The 17,179-nt window shown below is 37.7% G+C and overlaps 1 long non-coding RNA gene across 1 annotated transcript; it reads left to right on the top strand.

The window, feature by feature from the left end:
* The first annotated feature begins 1,945 nt into the window (after window positions 1-1,945).
* On the top strand, window positions 1,946-16,894 carry LOC114160200 (uncharacterized). The gene is made up of 3 exons (XR_003598737.1): window positions 1,946-1,956; window positions 7,228-7,334; window positions 16,884-16,894. It is a non-coding gene; the product is annotated as an uncharacterized LOC114160200 (long non-coding RNA).
* The last annotated feature ends 285 nt before the right edge of the window (window positions 16,895-17,179 follow it).

The following is a 17,179-nucleotide window of genomic DNA, read 5'->3' as shown; positions in this document are numbered from 1 at the left end:
ACTTACTGCATGACCACTGCGTTAGAGCTCTCACATGCTGAAAACACTCATTTATGGGACTAAAAAAGACATTCTCACAGTTTACTATTACTTTTTAGGAAGAAGAAGAAGAAGAAGAAAAATGATCAACGGGAAATAAAATAAATCAGAAATCATACTAGTAATGAGAAGTGGAAATATGTTTAAAGTCGTTGCAGACTGCAATTACAGTCTAAATTAGCAGCAAAGGAGCGCTGCTGTATTTTATACAAGGCATCATGGTCATAGTCATTAGCTGCAGCGACAGCACACTGATGATTATTATTCCCATCATTGCATGCGTACCTTTGTGCACCATCTGTAATTTACTCACTGTTATTTAATTTTTTTTACTTTGCATCTCATGATGATGATGTGGTCCATTAATACAATATGTTTCATCTTCTGTCCCATTAAAAGACAAAACAACAAACAATCACATCCCACAAAATCACCGGCCATGGATGCATCACCATGTGAGAGAAAAGATTGTACAAACACAAACCTGCAAAACAAATCCATCTTTTGGTAAAATAACATAACACTTCATAATCAGGAAACAAATACCATCCACATTGTCCAGTGGAGACATTTTAAGGTATTTTAACTCTAAGTTATTTGTGATTCTGGAGTGAAAGAAAAATATTTATAGCTTCAAGTTCAGCTACACGACATTACAATGTAAGCAACATCTTAAGTTTGATTAGATTTCTGCATTTCCCTGGCTGTGTAGAAAAAAAAAGCATGAGAATGAGTGAACAGCATGACAAACTTTCAAATCCTTACAAGTCCAGATAACGCTCTGGTGCAGTGGGAGGAAGGCTGGGAGGCTGACGACGAATAAGTGAGGGAGTCAAAAATCCTTTGCATTTTAATGAAAACTGTGAATTGAACATAAATAAAGGAATGAGCACAAAGAAAAACAGAAAGTAAACAACTCTGGCTCTGGATTTCAACCACACAGGAGAGCATCCCTAATAGAGATGCGGTAAAATAGATCACTCTTTTGTTGATCTTTTGTGAAATGTAATCACAATTAAAAAACTGGAAAAATTATTATTAAAGTATATGTGACTTTCAATACTCCAAAAACATTTTCATAAATGTGTGCAGAACTTTTGTCAGTATTCTGATAATGTTGGAAAACACAATTTTGATGCTTCCTTTAAATAAGAAATGTAACTACATATAATCATACGTAAATAACTGTTCATGCAATAAGTCATTAAAAATAAAAACTAAACATTTAGTGTATTTCACAAAACTGCAATGGAAACTCTTCTTTCACATTATGTGATCAACAACTGGGTGTGGCTACGTTACATTAGGAAGAAACAAATATAGTAGCGACAAATATTTAACCAACTTCACCAAATCTGTGACCTGTTCATTCATCCAGCCACCGGGGGCGCTGTTATAAAAGTGTTTTTTATAAAAGTGCTACTTTTTACGTCCCAAAAATTGGTGAAAACTTGATATGGCTTTACCAACTTAAGCGATGAGCTACTTGTTGTTTGGATTTGTTGTTAAGTTTTGTTAATTTTAGCGCTAGGTTCTATTTTTAGGTAATTTCCGCTGCTATGGTACAGAACTCCATAGTGGAATTTAGTTATTTTTGATCATTTATGTATAAAACTATTTAAGATCTTGAAACAGGACAGCTGATTATTTTTGGTCAATGTTTTAAGGATTCTTTACGATTCGGCTAAGCTGCCCTTGACCCATTTATTAATTTTTATTGTGTTTTTCACATTTTTTGCAATGCCAATGATAGGAGGAATAGTTTCTGTCATTGGTATAGTTGTAAAATTTTTTGGAAAAATCAAGTCTATTGTTTTGTAATGAAACTAAAGCAGGTAAATCCTACAACATCAGTGAAACATATATGAGTGGAACATGAAGTGAAGAAACAGCAAAATGTTTACAGAAATAATCAGAGTAATGCAGCTTTTGGGGTGCAGTGGTTGAGCTTTAGATCAAAAGCTTTAACTCCAGCTGATAAATCCAACAGGGTATGTGGTTTTAAGTATTCTTGTGCTAAAATAGACAGAAGGAAGTCTAATTCTTAAGACCAGGTAGTTGAAGACCAGTTTTTCTTTTGTAGAAGAAGTAGAAAGATTAAATTTTAGGCATTTGCTTCTAATTTTCCTGCCAGTTTATCAGAAACACGGCTTGTGTCGCGATCTGGAAAACTTGTGAGGAGAATCTGTGATGATCTGGTTGGGCCCATTAGCCCACCAGAGCGATCCGGGACTTCTGCAGAAGCCAGCTATTGGCTTTTTGAAGAATTCATGAGGTCGGACAGAAATGTCTCATAAGCAGCAACTGTGTCAGCTGGATGGGAATATTTTACGACTAATGAAGGGTAATAGCCAAAAAGATGGACCAACAATCCTCACGGTGACCTTTCAGGTACGCAGAAACGTGTGTGTGTGTGTGTGTGTGTGTATTGAGGGAACAGCATGCATGATAAAAGCAGAAACAGCAAAGCCTCTTGAAGGACGAGTGACCTCATACATCATGCTGGCATCCCTCTGCACGGCGGTGAAATGAGGGATTTTTGGTCCCACTCCCTTCACATTCAAACACACACACACACACACACACACACGCACACACACACACACACACACACAGGCCTCCTCCATGTTTATTCCTCTGTATTTCTGAAGACCCTCAGCAGCTGCTTTTACTATTGAGCACAAAACATTTGACATTTTGAAAATAAATTTGCTTAATGGAAACACAAAATTTTTAAAACTCTTGTTTTTCGATGAAAAACAGGTTTTGGTGTTTGGATAAGGTTTTTTTTTTTTTTTTTTTTGGTTCAGCAATGGAAACACTTTCTTTGCATCGCAAGTCATGTGATCAACATCCAGACGTCGATCACTGGCAAAAACCATGAAGAAGCAAAAGCAAAGACCAGGGGAGGAGCAGGAAAATGAGAGAACCTAATAATAAGATCACAGTTTATTTTGCTGTTGTTTTGTTTTTAAGCTAGACTTTATTAATTTATTCTTTGTTCTGGCTAATACTTTTATTTTTCTTTCTTTTTCTCCCCTATTTTCCACTTCTTCCCAGAAATATCTGTGACGCTAAATTAATCAATTAGAGAACTAAAAATAATTCAAATGAGAAAATAACTGCCATTATTGAAAGAAAAAAATATTTCCTAATCCACATGTTAATCAATTTAATTTTTGTTGTGACACCAACTGATGAAGTTCTGTGTTTCGTTTTTGTTTTGAATTTCTTGGTTTTGATATATACCTCCTTGTTTGTTTGGTCGGTTATTTTATTTTTATAGCTATTACTCGTTTTATTATCTGGTTAATTATTTTGTAGTTCAATACCCCTTCCTGATTTTTGTCAGTTTATAATGTTGGTTGTATATATATCACTAATTGGTGAATAATAATTTTTTAAAAGAACACAAAGACGACGACGACAGGAAGTAGCTGGAGGATGATGTTTTTTTAATGACTACAAACTTATTCACATGTAATTTTAATTGCGTATCTTATTTAAAGGAAACACCAAAATATTTTTTCAATATTAGCAGAATACTGTCAAAGTTTTTGGGCACATTTACAATGGAAAGTTGAGACAATTTATACCGTTTTGAGCTGCTCAAAATGATTTTATCTTTATTTTCAAAGCAGAACAAAAAAGAGCAGAAAAGTTGGAAAAATATTATTGGCTTAATTATAGTTTAGCCCCCATTCTAATACAGAATCAGGAAGGTGATGGTGTTTCTTATTTATAAACTACCGCGAAAGAAGCTACCACACCCCGGTTATATTTTGCTTTACCACCTTCAGCTGGTGCAACGACACATTTATTTCCACACATTGCTGCGTCAGTTTTTTCCCCTGAGATCTTCTAATGATGACAGATCAGCGTGTGAAGTAATCTGCAAAACCCAAAGACCCACAACTGGGTTAAAGTTTGGACTCTGGACTGTTTTACGCTCCATGAAATGCTCAGAACCGGAGCTGGTTGGAAGCTGACCTACTTTTTATAACCGCACAACGTTGCTGAACCTCATCCTGAAGTAACTGACATCATAAAGCTGCCACTCCAGCTTGTGTGGTCGGTGTTGGTGTATGATGGAAGCGCCATTTCATCCATGTTCTTCTTACCCTCCGGTAGTTATGGAACATGGTCTCACGGGACAACAATCTCCTTACTTTGCTCCAGAATCCAGAGTTTGTGCTCCCTTGTAAACTGAAGCTTTTTTCTTTGTCAGATATTTCATAGATGAAAGTTTACTCAAGACTAATACTTAAAAAATCCAGAACTAGTTGAACATCTTGACCTAAATATGTTTGAATTTTCATATTAAAGCTGCAGTTTGTAACTTTTATATAAAAAGTTTTACATGTTTGTAAAAAATATATCTGTTGTGTCATAAGACAGAAAATCTGAGTACTAACTACAGAAATACATCATTCAGTCAGAACCAATCAGAGTCAGGAGGAGGGATTTACTGCTGTCAATCACTCTTGTGTCCACCAGAACATACCCTGCCATGAATGCTAATGCTAATTAGCACAGCCACTGTCGACGGTGGATAAACTGTTTTTCTTTAACAATAAGTTGTTCTTCCACTATGAGCACATTGAGCAGCGTACAGTAAGATGATTGACAGCGCTAAGACCCTCCTCCTCGCTCTGATTGGTTGTTTTTCACTGGGAGTGGTGCATTTTTGCAGACCGCAATAGTAGCTTTTTCACAGGCTTTTGTACACAATTATTTTGGTAATCGAGTATTCTATCGATTATTCTTATGATTTTATGATCGAATAATTGAATAGAAAATTGGACAAAGTAAAATATTGGTAAATTCTACCATAACAGCGGTATTAATATCGGATATCAACATTAGCCCAATTTTTCATATTGGCGCATCCCTAACAATGTCATTTCTGTAGTTTGGTAAATGAATCTTTAACAATAATAGCTCCATTTTTAAGTTAACCTGGACAAAAATTATACAAAAATATGAAATGATATTCAAATAAAACAGCTTTTAGTTTATGTATTCATCTTCAGTCAATTTAATAGACAAACTCTCACTTTGGCCAGCTTTTATGTCTGAAATAGTGACAGGATTGTTTCACACACAGAAGCACGTCTACCAGCTGCGCGCCACCACAATGCACTCTGCCATCCATTTGTTGTGAAAGGGGTGATATGAAATTTATTTTTCTGGTTTGTCCGTAAAGCTACACTGACGTTAAGCATCAACAGCACAGCCACCCGCTGTGTTCAGTCTATCCGCTTACCTGTATAAACGCACCTGCCGCGCTCTTCACCGCCGTTCGCTCTGAGTCGACCACCAGGTGGCAGCACCGGATGGAGAAAGGCTACCGTACTCCAGGCGTCGCGCCAGTCAATTTAAGAATGCTTGTTGGTCTCCCGAAAAACGACTAAAACCCGGACATTACCATCAATCAATAAAATCCCAGTGGACCGAACATGAAAATTACATGTTATGTTAGTAGCAGTTATCACTGCTGGTAGCAGCAACAATTCATAGGCGGAAATGAGAACATGGCGTGACATAACCAATCATCCGGTCGGAACACGGTGCGCTAAATAATAAAAAAAAATTTAACAAAGCTTCGAGCTAATAAATTTGCCCTGAGGAATTTTAATAATTGAGGTACTCGAATCATTCAAGGGATTGTTACAGCCTTACTCTAATACCAGATCGTCACAGGCCTCAAAATGGAACTAGCCCAAAGTCATTCATCCATTTTCTTACAGACTTCGCTTTGCACAGTTCACTCATGTCCATGTCAGGAATGACTCTGGATGATGTAACTCTGAACTATTTCTTTCATTGGGACTAATGAAAGAAACAGTTCCACCACAAACACAGACAATCCTCCCTCCACCAGTTTCTAGCCTGGCACAATGCAGTCTCGCAAATACTGTTGTCCTTTGACTGGGCCATTGAAGTGATTGGATCTACTTACCTCAGATTAGGCCCCAACTAATTCTGTCTCCAGAACTTATAAAATCACTGTGTTGGAAAGCACCTTCTGTCTTTGAGGTGGTTTAAGATTGACTCCTCCGTACACTTCACTTATTGTTACCATCTGGCAGACTGCTCAAAGACCCATTAACTTCATTCCTTCAGGAAAAAACACTTTTTCAACATATGTTGGAGAAATAATCCTTTTTTTTTTTACGTCTGGCACACTAGAAAATGCTACTTCCACCATTTTTTGTGTACATGGATGAATATGCATGTTTGGGGATTTATACATGCACATATACTGTATGTCCAAAAATAAGGTGGCAAAGATCAATTTGAATATGATATAAATATAAACAACAGTTATACACTCAATAGCCACTTTATTAGGTACAACTGCTTATTAACGCCAATGTTGAATCAGTCAATCAGATGGCAGCAACTCGATGCATTTTGGCATGTAGACATGGTCAAGACGACCTGCTGCAGTTCAAACTGAGCATCAGAACGGGGAAGAAACGTGATTTAAGTGACTTTGAACGTGACGTGGTTGTTGGTGCTGGTCTGAGTATTTCAGAAACTGCTGATCTACTGGGATTTTCACGCACAACCATCTCCAGGGTTTACAAAGAATGGTCCGAAGAAGAGAAAATATCCAGTGAGCGACAGTTATTTGGGGCAAATGCCTTGTTGATGCCAGAGGTCAGAGGAGAATGGCCGGACTGGTTCGAGCTGATAGAACGGCAACAGTAACTCAAATCGTTACAACCGAGGTCTGCAGAAGAGCATCTCTGAACACACAACACGTTGGACCTTAAGGTGGATGGGCTACACCGGGTGCCAGTCCTGGCAGCTAAGATCAGGAAACTGAGGCTACAATTCGCACAGACTCACTAAAACTGGACAATAGAAGATTAGAAAACGTTGCCGGGTCTGATGAGTCAGAATTTGGCGTCAACAACATGAAAGCATGGATCCATCCTGCCTCGTATCAACGGTTCAGGCTGGTGGGAGATATTTTCCTGGCACATTTTGGGCCCATTAGTACCAACTTAGCAGCCTACCTGAGTATTGTTGCTGACCATGTCCATCCCTTCATGATCACAATGAACCCATCCTCTCATGGCTATTTCCAGCAGGATAACGCGCCATGTCATAAAGCGTAAGTCATCTCAGACTGGTTTTTTGAACAATGAGTTCACTGAACTTGAATGGCCTCCACAGACACCAGATCTCAACCCAGTACAAAACCTTTAGGATGTGGTGGAACCAGAGATTCACATCATGGATGTGCAGCTGAGAAATCTGCAGCAACTGCATGATGCTGTCATGTCAATCTGGACCAGACTCTCTGAGGGATGTTTCCAGTACTTTGATGAATCTGCCACGAAGGATTAAGGCAGTTCTGAAGGCAAAAGGGGGTCCAACCCGGTACTAGGAAGAGAAATTTTAATTTGATGTAAATAGAAACAGTTATATTTGGAATTTGAGAGACTCACTATTCAAGTCAAAACAGTTTCTGCGATTTATATTTCAGTATGTTGGCAAATTAAATAATCTCTGACAACAGCCATTCATTATTTTCTCAAACTAAATGTTCTGCTAAAGACATGAATTCAACCGTTTTTGAGCTGTTAAGTCCTTTCCTTTTGAGTCTGGCTGGTTGCAAAAATCTCCATTTTAAGCAAAACTGTACTGTGAAGAGTTTTCATGAAAAGTATCATAAGGCGGCGTGTTGATTTGGCACTAATGAGTCAACAACCATCTGCAACTGAGACAGTCTCACTGAGCTTAGAAACACAGAGCTGTGATGACATTAAAGAAAAAAACATTTAAACTCCTCTAACATATTTCTTTATCATCCAGCATCTCTAGTAGCTCTTACTACACAAATATTGTCAGTGGAAACATTAAGGAAGAGAGTATTTTTAACTCTGGCCTTCAGGGCTCATTGTCCTTCATGTTTCTGATGCGTCTCTGCTCCAGCTCACTTGATGCGGATGATTGCACTTCCTCCTCAGCAGGCAATCAAGTGCTGCAGAGGCCTGTTAATCACCCATTCATTAAAGTCAGGTGTGTCGCAGCAGGGACACACCTAAAACATAGAGGACAACTGGTACTGAGGGCCGGGACTGAGCGCCATTCAAACGTCATTTAATCGTTCTTACAAAAAGAACGACTCCAACTGATGCTCACAAAGTCAAACTGGACCAAAAGAGCAAAGGCAGCAAGGTAATCATGCCGAAGTTAGAGCAGATCCACACTCTGCCTCTGTTACCTGGAATTACATTACATTTACTCAAAAAGTAAGTTTTTGGAAAAAACTGACTCTTAAGAGTACCGTTACTGCACTGTACTTTTAACTTTTACTTGAGTAGTTTTATTATGAAGTATTTCTGCTCTTACTTGAGTCAAATTTCTAGAATTTCTACTCATTGAATGGACAACAAACATGTTTTAACCAAATATTCACCAGACACACACCTGCAGATTTAGCTGAAGTTTAATCAGTTTTTCATTGAGAAAAACTGACATAGATTTTTTTTTATGCCTGATTTTATTTTATTTTTTTTTCTTAATTATATAAATTATTGTAATTTTTGACCTAAAATTTTCAATTAACTTTATATTTTGGGCCGTCTGATGATGTAATTATTTTGTTACTCAGTGCTTCAGTAGACTTTTTACCAAATACGTTTTACTCTCACTTGAGTAATTTCTGGATTTTCTATCCATTGAATGAAAAGCAAACATGTTTTAACCAAAAATTCACCAGACAGACACACCTGCAGCTTGCATTAAGGTTTTATAAATTTTAAAATGAAAGAAACTGATTTGGAAAAAGTTCCATTTGCCTGATTTGATCTATTTATTTGGTTACTTATATGTTTACTCCTTGGCTGCCACTGGCACAAAGACGAAGACAGGAAGTGGCAGGAGGACGATGGCGTTGCGTGTTTTTAATGACGTATCGAGTCACCAAACTACTTTAAATGCTAAAACAGTTGAACACAAAGTATTAAAATTTTAACTCCTTAAAAAATATTTTGTTTGTGCTGCCTTGGCTTTGGAGATATTAATGTAAGTTTAAAGGTAATTTTGATTTGGTAAAAGTGGGTGGCTGGTTGATTTTTGACCTTTAAACTTTCTTTAAAATCTTCAAAGCCACAGCAGCACAAACAACAATTTTTGCTGCACAAACGTTTGATACTAATTTAGTCTGATTTGAAGAATTTGGGCCAATTTCACTCCGGTAAACTTCTCGACGTGCGTCCACATCGACATTGTGAGTAAACCAGAAGTCCCTGTCGCTCAAATCGCGTTCGCTCTGAACGCAGCACAAAAGCTACAGGATAGTAGCTCTTAACAGCCGAACCTGCAGGCCCTAACATATTAAAGTTTGTCTTCATGGTAAACGACTCCTCAGAGTTACTGCTGCTGCTGCTGGTGTTTCTAAAATGGGATGTACTTTGCTCTTTTTCTCACAACTGTATGCAGTTTTACTAATGAGTACAAAACTGGGGTAGACATGAAACACAGAGAGAAGAAGGAAGTCATAAGGTCAGTGTATGAAACGCCTCAAAACATATCCTCGCCACAAATTTAATTAGTCATATCATTAGGATCTGTTTGTATCTGTTTTAGAGAGTAAACAGATTTAAGTGCGTTCTTCTTGGGTAAAAGTTTATCTGTTTATCCTTCTTTTCCAAGGTGCTTTTTAAAAACCGAGTTTGCAACGCGTCTATCACTCAGTAATACGGGAGCAGGGCAGGAAACGCAGCAAAACATCGCTGATTGTGGAAGAAATTATCCAGTTAGCTGAGCTGATTTCATGAGCTTCAGCATACAAATGAGTAGCAAAGTTTCATCTGATGCCACTACAGCACTTATTAGATCATTTAATTGTGAGATTACGGTGGTCTAATTTGACAAATCAGCACTAATCACAAATGACAATAAGACAGCCTGGAGGAAGGAGTGTGATTTGCAGCCTTGTTTGAAGTGAAACGATATAAGTGTGCCAGCGAGGAATAAATCAAAGAGCTGCAGCAGAAACGAGGAAGAGAAAGAAAGGTCACAACCAGAGCCGGTGTATCTCTGAGGCAGAGGAATGAGGACTAAAACAGAAGAGTGTGTGTGTGTGTGTGTGTGTGTGTGTGCTTTACTAAGCAGGTTAAAGCCAAGTATTGAGACGATCACAATGGTGCCCAGTGAAGCAGATGCATGTTTAAAACGATGTGATACCCAGAGATTATAACGATGAGAGTGACGGACTGTGATTAATTAGTGACAGCTCACCTCTAATTATAAGCCCCAGGTAAATTAGTTTAATGCTGATTATCAGGTCAACACCACCTGATGAGCGCTAATGTGTTGTACTTGCAAAACCAGGATCTGCACTTGTCTTTTTAAAGCGCTGAAACCAGAGCTGCAACTAGCGATGATTTTATTAATCGATTATTCTAACGATTAATTGATTAATCGCATTTTTTAAAATAGCAGATTTGTCAATTAACCACTTAGGGTTTAGAAATACATGGAAGAAATGCAAATAAATAAGAAAGTAAATATTTTATTGGGTAAAATGAAACAACTTAGCAGTTTTTTAGTGAACGCTTGATCATTTATAGACGATCATGTGAAAAGCTCACTTCTTTCTGTAAGGCTGAATATCAAAATGGTGAAGCGCTTATCTGTTGACGGATTAATAATTAGATAGCAAAAGATGTTTAAGATTATTTTTACACAATTTGAAGCTAAAACCACAGTTTCACAAGTTTTGGTGGTTATTTTTAATCTTAAATGCAAATTTACATATTTATTGTACAGTTTCGACTTAGTTTCACTCTGAATATGCTGTTTTGTCAGCAGATGGTCTTTTTTTTAGTGTTTGCTACAGTTAATCAATTACCAAATAAGTTGAAGATGATTTCATTAATTGATTAATCACGATTAATCGTTTCAGTCCTAATTGAAACTGGAGGAAAAAGTGCAACACTGGCTTTAAAACATGGTGGCAATTAAGGAATCATCTGTAAGGAACAAAATAAAATTCTGACTTTTTCTCAAAATGTTGACTTTAATCTTCTGAGATCAAAAGTTTTTTTTTTTTAAAGTGACCTTAATCCTCTTCCTGATTCAGATTCACTCAATGTGCAATTAATGTTACTGCAAATAAACATATAAAAAAATATATATAAAAATTTAAAAAGTAAAAAACAATAAAATGTACCAAAAATATAAATGAATACATGACAGGAAGAATATTCATTTATTTATTGTGATTTCATTAAAGAATCCAATCTATGTTGCTTTATTTCATAAGCAGGTTTCACATATTAATGCTCCTCTCAGACAAAACGATCCAGTAACATCTTGTCAAATCTGCAACTCTAACCAGTGAGGAGAAATACGAAGATGAAGGATGTTTAAGAGAAAGTCTACAGGCGCTGAAAGAGCTTTGAGTGGCATCTTTACAGACGAGCCGTAATGGATAGGAAAGGAAAGGGCAAAGAAAATGTTGCAGACAAAAAGTAACGGGGAAAATCAGCTTAAAAACTGTGACTCAGACTAGAAGATGGCGTTAACAGACAGTTAAAGCTCTCAAAGTCAGAATCATGCAGCGAGACGTCAAAATGCTCATTTTCCCCACACAACCGGGTTTTTAATGAACAAAACGCTAAAGAGTACAACAGACCCAACGTTCATGTTTACCTCCCTTTCTTTGGGTTGCTGAGCTTCTGACCACCCAGCTGCCAATCTGTACTGATCTATCATGATACCTTGTTAACGATTTTCAGAGCTGAGAAATCTAACATGTTACAAAGTTCTAACCGCATATAAAATGTAGCTTCACATCTGATGGACAGCTGACAGATTGACTCGGTTTAATGTACGTCGGAGTGCAGATCTGACTGCCAAGACACAAAACCGCACAGAAAATCTGAAGCAGGCTGGTACAGATGATTTTAACGTTTATTTAAAACCAAACTGCAAAGCAAATGAGGAAGCCTATAAAACAGGAAGCTGGAATAAAACTGACTAAAATGCAACTTGTGTGGGAAACATTAAATATTTGTTCTCACTTTCCTGGCTTCCAGTAGCTGCGTTTGCATTACTTTCTTGATACTCTGCTTATGTCAAAAAATAAAATTTGGCTACTATCGTGTTTGCATTAAATAAGAAACACAATTAAAATCTCATGTAAATAAGTTTGTTCATGCAATAGGTAATTAAAAAACATGCCGGGCCATCATATTCCTACCACTTCTTCTTCTTCGTTTCCTCCAGTAGTAACATCCTGTTGTTGGTCACATGACTTGTAATGCAAAAAAATGTCTCCAATCTAATTTTGACACAGCCAAAAAAAACTACTTCATCCCAAAAAACAAGAGTTATTCTAAATTGCGATGTTTCCTTCAAGCTAATTTTTTTTCATAATTCAATTTTGCGCAATTATATGATCAACAGTTTGAGTCCTGAATAAAGTAAGTGGATCAACACAGGTATTCATAAATAAACTCCAGGCATCATCGCTCCATTTTTACTTCAGGGAAACATCAATATGTCTGAAAGCCATTTAAACTGGTATTTTTATTTTGTCTTATTTCTTCCAGTTTTTGTTTTTATGGTTTTGTCTTCAATAAAAGTTTTTTTATGGTTAAATAAAGCTGTTTTACGATTCTTCTTTGCAGAACTGAATCCAATTTGGATCACTTTCTGCACAGATTGATTTTACTTTTGTTGCAGTTTTCTTAATTGACATTTCCATCTCATGTGTACAATCTCTAAAAACCTGAAGCAAAACAAAGCGCAGTCTTTAAAATCTTGCTTCATAATTTACCAGCCACAGCCAACGAGGTGAATCGAGTTTGTTTCACTCTCAGTCGATATAAAAACTATTTCTAGAGACATAAAAAGCAGATAAATGTACACAAAGTTATTAAACGGGCACTCGAAACGCAGAAATCTAATAAGACAGGAGTTTAGCTGCATGTGCTGGTGACTTGGAAAGCATTTCCTCCTGCCAGCGTGCAAATCCACGGCCAGCTTCTGCAGGTGTTGCTGTACGTCGCTGCAACACGTCGGAGTCTGACTGTAATGAGCGTTCACTTCAAAGTTAACGTCTTCTTCCGTTATTTCTCCAGAAACAAATTCCTTACTTTTATCCCAAAGTGCTGGGAGTAATTCATCAGTTGATGTTTGTACCTGTCAGAGAGTTTCATGCAACAAACCCAAACGGGGAGGACAGAAGATGAAAGGCGATGAAACAGGAGGAGATTAAAATCTGTTGCCTCGCAGCTTTTCTTCCGTCTGGTATTGGATCGTCTTTACTCAGCGTGAGCCCAGTTTATCGGGTCTGCTGGGGGTGACTGATGGTGGGAGATTTTTGGAAGCCGCTACTAATTCATCTTAAAAGTTGCTAGCTTGCTTCTTTGCGAATTTTTGCTCTTGGCAAGACTGAGTATCATCTGGACCAACATTTACCGACCACAGGAAGCCTTTCATTGTTTAGCAACGAGAAGTTTGCGCAAAAGCTCGACTTTCAGATTTGTAGTAGAAGAACTATATCCTTCTGTTGAGTTTTGCAAACATGGATTATAGGAGACCATTTCCTGTCATCATTTCAGCACAGATAACTTGGCTTCTGTATAATAGAAACAATTACAGCCACAGCTGTTCACAACAACGGCGCTTGGCACGTTATAACACGGCAGAACCTTCAAATGTGGCAGATTACTGGCAGACGCTGCAGGTTTGCACCAGACAATCTGCACCATGTAGAAGTGGGGGTGAAATGATGGGAGGCGAATGCCAAAAAACCAAAATAATGAGCAGAAGCTACCAGATTTCAGATAAGGTGAAAGCAATAAGTTATCTGGTCACATTACAGGCAATGTTTTCACAGCTTTTCATGTAAAAGGTTTGACATTGAGCGCGTTTGAAAAGTATTCACATAACATTTTGTTATGCTGGATTTTCAGGGGTGGGAAAATGAAAACAAGTAAAATGTCTTAATCATATTTAATTTTATCTATAACTTCATTTTTATTGGTATTATTGAGGTTTCACTTTAATTTCCTACTTAAAAAGTGCCTTAAATGCATCTGGACCTGCTGTACAAATTCAGCTACCCTTTGGTGAAAAATGCCGAACAACAGGCCATAGTTGGCATGACTGACAGAGTTATCAGCCAGTCAAAATTGACACAGGATGACGGTTCTTCCCACAGGCCCAGCTGTACGTTCCCCGTCACTGTAGTGAATTTGGGATTTACAAAATGGCAGCTGCATCCGCTTCAACTCCAGTTTACTAATTAAACTTATCAAAATCGCCTTTTTTAAGATGCTCTTTAACGGATAAAAAATAAATAACTAAAACTGAAAAACCCACACCAAACATGGATTCACTAATACAGACCAGAAAGGTATTTTAAAGACTGTAACTGTGAGCGCTAAGAGTGGCTAACAGCTAGTGCTGAGCACAACAAGGTGTGGGTTTTATTTACAAGTAATGGCTGAGTGTGACTTTCTCATTCTGACTTTAATGTTCTTCAATCTTCTTTAGTTTCTTTTTCTTCTTGCTTGGAGGATCGGCGTCACTTTCACCCTTGAAATTAACAAAAGCCCTCTTCTTTGGCTCCTCTCTCTGAGAAATGACTTTACTTGCAAATTTCTCAATGTAAGAGTCCTTCGAGGCGAGGTCCATGTCTTCACCCAAACCGAGGTTCCGTACTGAATCAGCTGATTACAGTCAGAAATAAATATCTGGATTAAAAATATACGCACATTTCTGCACACATGTGGATTAAAAACAAAAACAAATGGCTGAGTGTGACTTTCTCATTCAGACTTTACTGAACAGTTTTTATTTTAATGGTTCACACGTGCTATTTGAGCAGTTTGGCTTTGTGTCGAGCTTCACTGAGGAATGTAAGAGTTCAGCAATAATTACTGGATCAGAAAATACCAAAAACTAATAATGTGAATAAAAACTAAGACGTACTTAATTTCAGCTGCAGAATCTTGAATCAGTAAAGTGCTAATATCTGCCTTTTTTTTCCTTCCGTTTTTGGTTTTTAACTGGGGTTAAAGGTCAGGGAGAATAGATGAATTTTTAGTCTGGACTTAAACTGAGCTACTGACTGAGAGCTAAAGAGTTCACTGCAAAAACACAAAATCTTACCAAGTAATTTTGGTCTAGTTTCTTGTGCAAATATATTGGCACACTTGAAATAACACAAACTAACTTACAAGTAACTTTTCAGCAAGATATAGAAGCTTGTTTTAAGTAAATAATTCCTTAATATTGATGAGAAAGTGTTAGTTTTATTGGCAGATTAACTTATAATGTGGGAAAAATGTCTTGTTGGAAGTAAAATAATCTGCCAATGGAACAAGCACTTTTTCATCAATATTAAGGAATAATTTACTTAAAACAAGCTTCTATATCTTGCTAAAAGCTGCTTGTAAGTTAGTTTGTCATATTTCAAGTATAGTAACATATTCACACAAGAAACTAGACAAAAAATACTTGGTAAGATTTTGTGTTAACGATGTGATGCTTTCTGTTGGCAAATCACTTAAAAACTTAAAGTCTGAGTACTTGTTCTATTATCAAAAACACTGGGAGATTTATGTTTTTTATTCAAGTGTACAGATTGCAGAGTTCGTATTGCAGGAAGAGACCAGAGTTCAACAGGACAGAAATGTTTCCTTTACCCATCAGACGTCTTTATGTCTGCAGAGTCAGATGAATGAAGAGCTGCTGCCCTCCTCGTATCCCTGCAGCAGGCGAGGTGCGGGGCTAAATAAATAAGGCATGGCTGCGGGGGTCGCTGAGCCGTGACCTTTCAGCCCATTTGCTTTGAAGGTGCAGGAATGCAGTCTCAGCTAGCCGCTTCCTTCAGCTCGGGAGGGTAAATTTTAATCAGCGCAGTGCCACTGGGTGAGGCGGTGTATCATGCCTAACGAGGCTGAGAGAGGGCTCTCATTTACCCACACACAGGTAGCAAATGGACCGCAGTACTCATAAGAAAAGGGCTGGTTCCCGTTTTGCTGTGTTGCCCTTCAGCAGTTTAAATTTCTCGTCTCCAGTATAATTTCTCTATTGTGTGAACCACTTTAGCCCCTCGGGTTCAATGTTTTTATCCAACACCAAACATGAACACTGATTCTTCCAGGAACCTTTACGTTCATTTCGGCCATTTTCTTTATCAAGACTTGAAATATGACACTTTTTCCATCTCATGTAATCATTTACGGACTTTTATTTTACCCACATCTGACTTTTTCGCAGTTGCCTGAACGACCCTCCAAAAAAATCCAATCTCTGCCAATTTCACATCCAATTTAAGGATTTGCCTATGAATGTTTTGATGCGAGACACGTGTCATAATTCTGCACCAGAAGACGCCATATGCAGTAAATCCAAATGTAAACAACGGCTGAAAATTCTGCTTATGAACTTTAATAAAGACGTCCTTGCTTTGTCTACACATCCAAACAAACCTTTCTACAGAAATTACAGTCAATGCTCCACAAAAAGCTATTGCTGTTCTTCTCATTAGCTTCCGACATCTTGTTTTAATCTTGTTTTAATACTGAAATCACCTCTGATTTCTGTAGAATGAGTCCCACCTCATGTCTTTTTGTGCCTTTTTTCTCCTTTCTGTTCCTTCTGTTTTTTAAACTCGGTTGTGTTCAGTTTGAAAATGTGCAACAACACCGATTGGACATGCTAACGCGTTCAGCTGCCATGGAGACAATCAAACTTTATAAATTGTGAGCATGTTGGCATGCCGGTAGAATTTAAATCAAAGTCCTAATCTGTTCAGGTGCATCTTCAGATCTGGTGAGATGTCTGTGTATTATTTATAGAAATATATATAAATAAAGCCACATGTTGGCTCTGAGACATTAAAGCTCTGCTCAGTCCTGCATTTGTATTTCATTCATCTCCTTTTCCATTGTACTGCTTTTCCTCAGCACTGCTCTGACAGGATTAATACTCCACAGGGAGATGGGTGGTAAAATATTTCCTTTCGCAGCTCGGTAACTGAGCTAATAATCCCAGCAGGAATTTCAGCCGCCGCTAAAGTGCATGAGGTGGCATTAAAGGGGGATATTTCGCTGGAAAAATGATGTGAGCCCAATTACCTGTGAGGTTTTTAGCT

Source organism: Xiphophorus couchianus, chromosome 16 (genome assembly GCF_001444195.1).
Source record: "Xiphophorus couchianus chromosome 16, X_couchianus-1.0, whole genome shotgun sequence".
In the NCBI taxonomy this organism is placed as follows: domain Eukaryota; kingdom Metazoa; phylum Chordata; class Actinopteri; order Cyprinodontiformes; family Poeciliidae; genus Xiphophorus; species Xiphophorus couchianus.
This window is presented reverse-complemented; position numbering and strand designations above follow the sequence as displayed.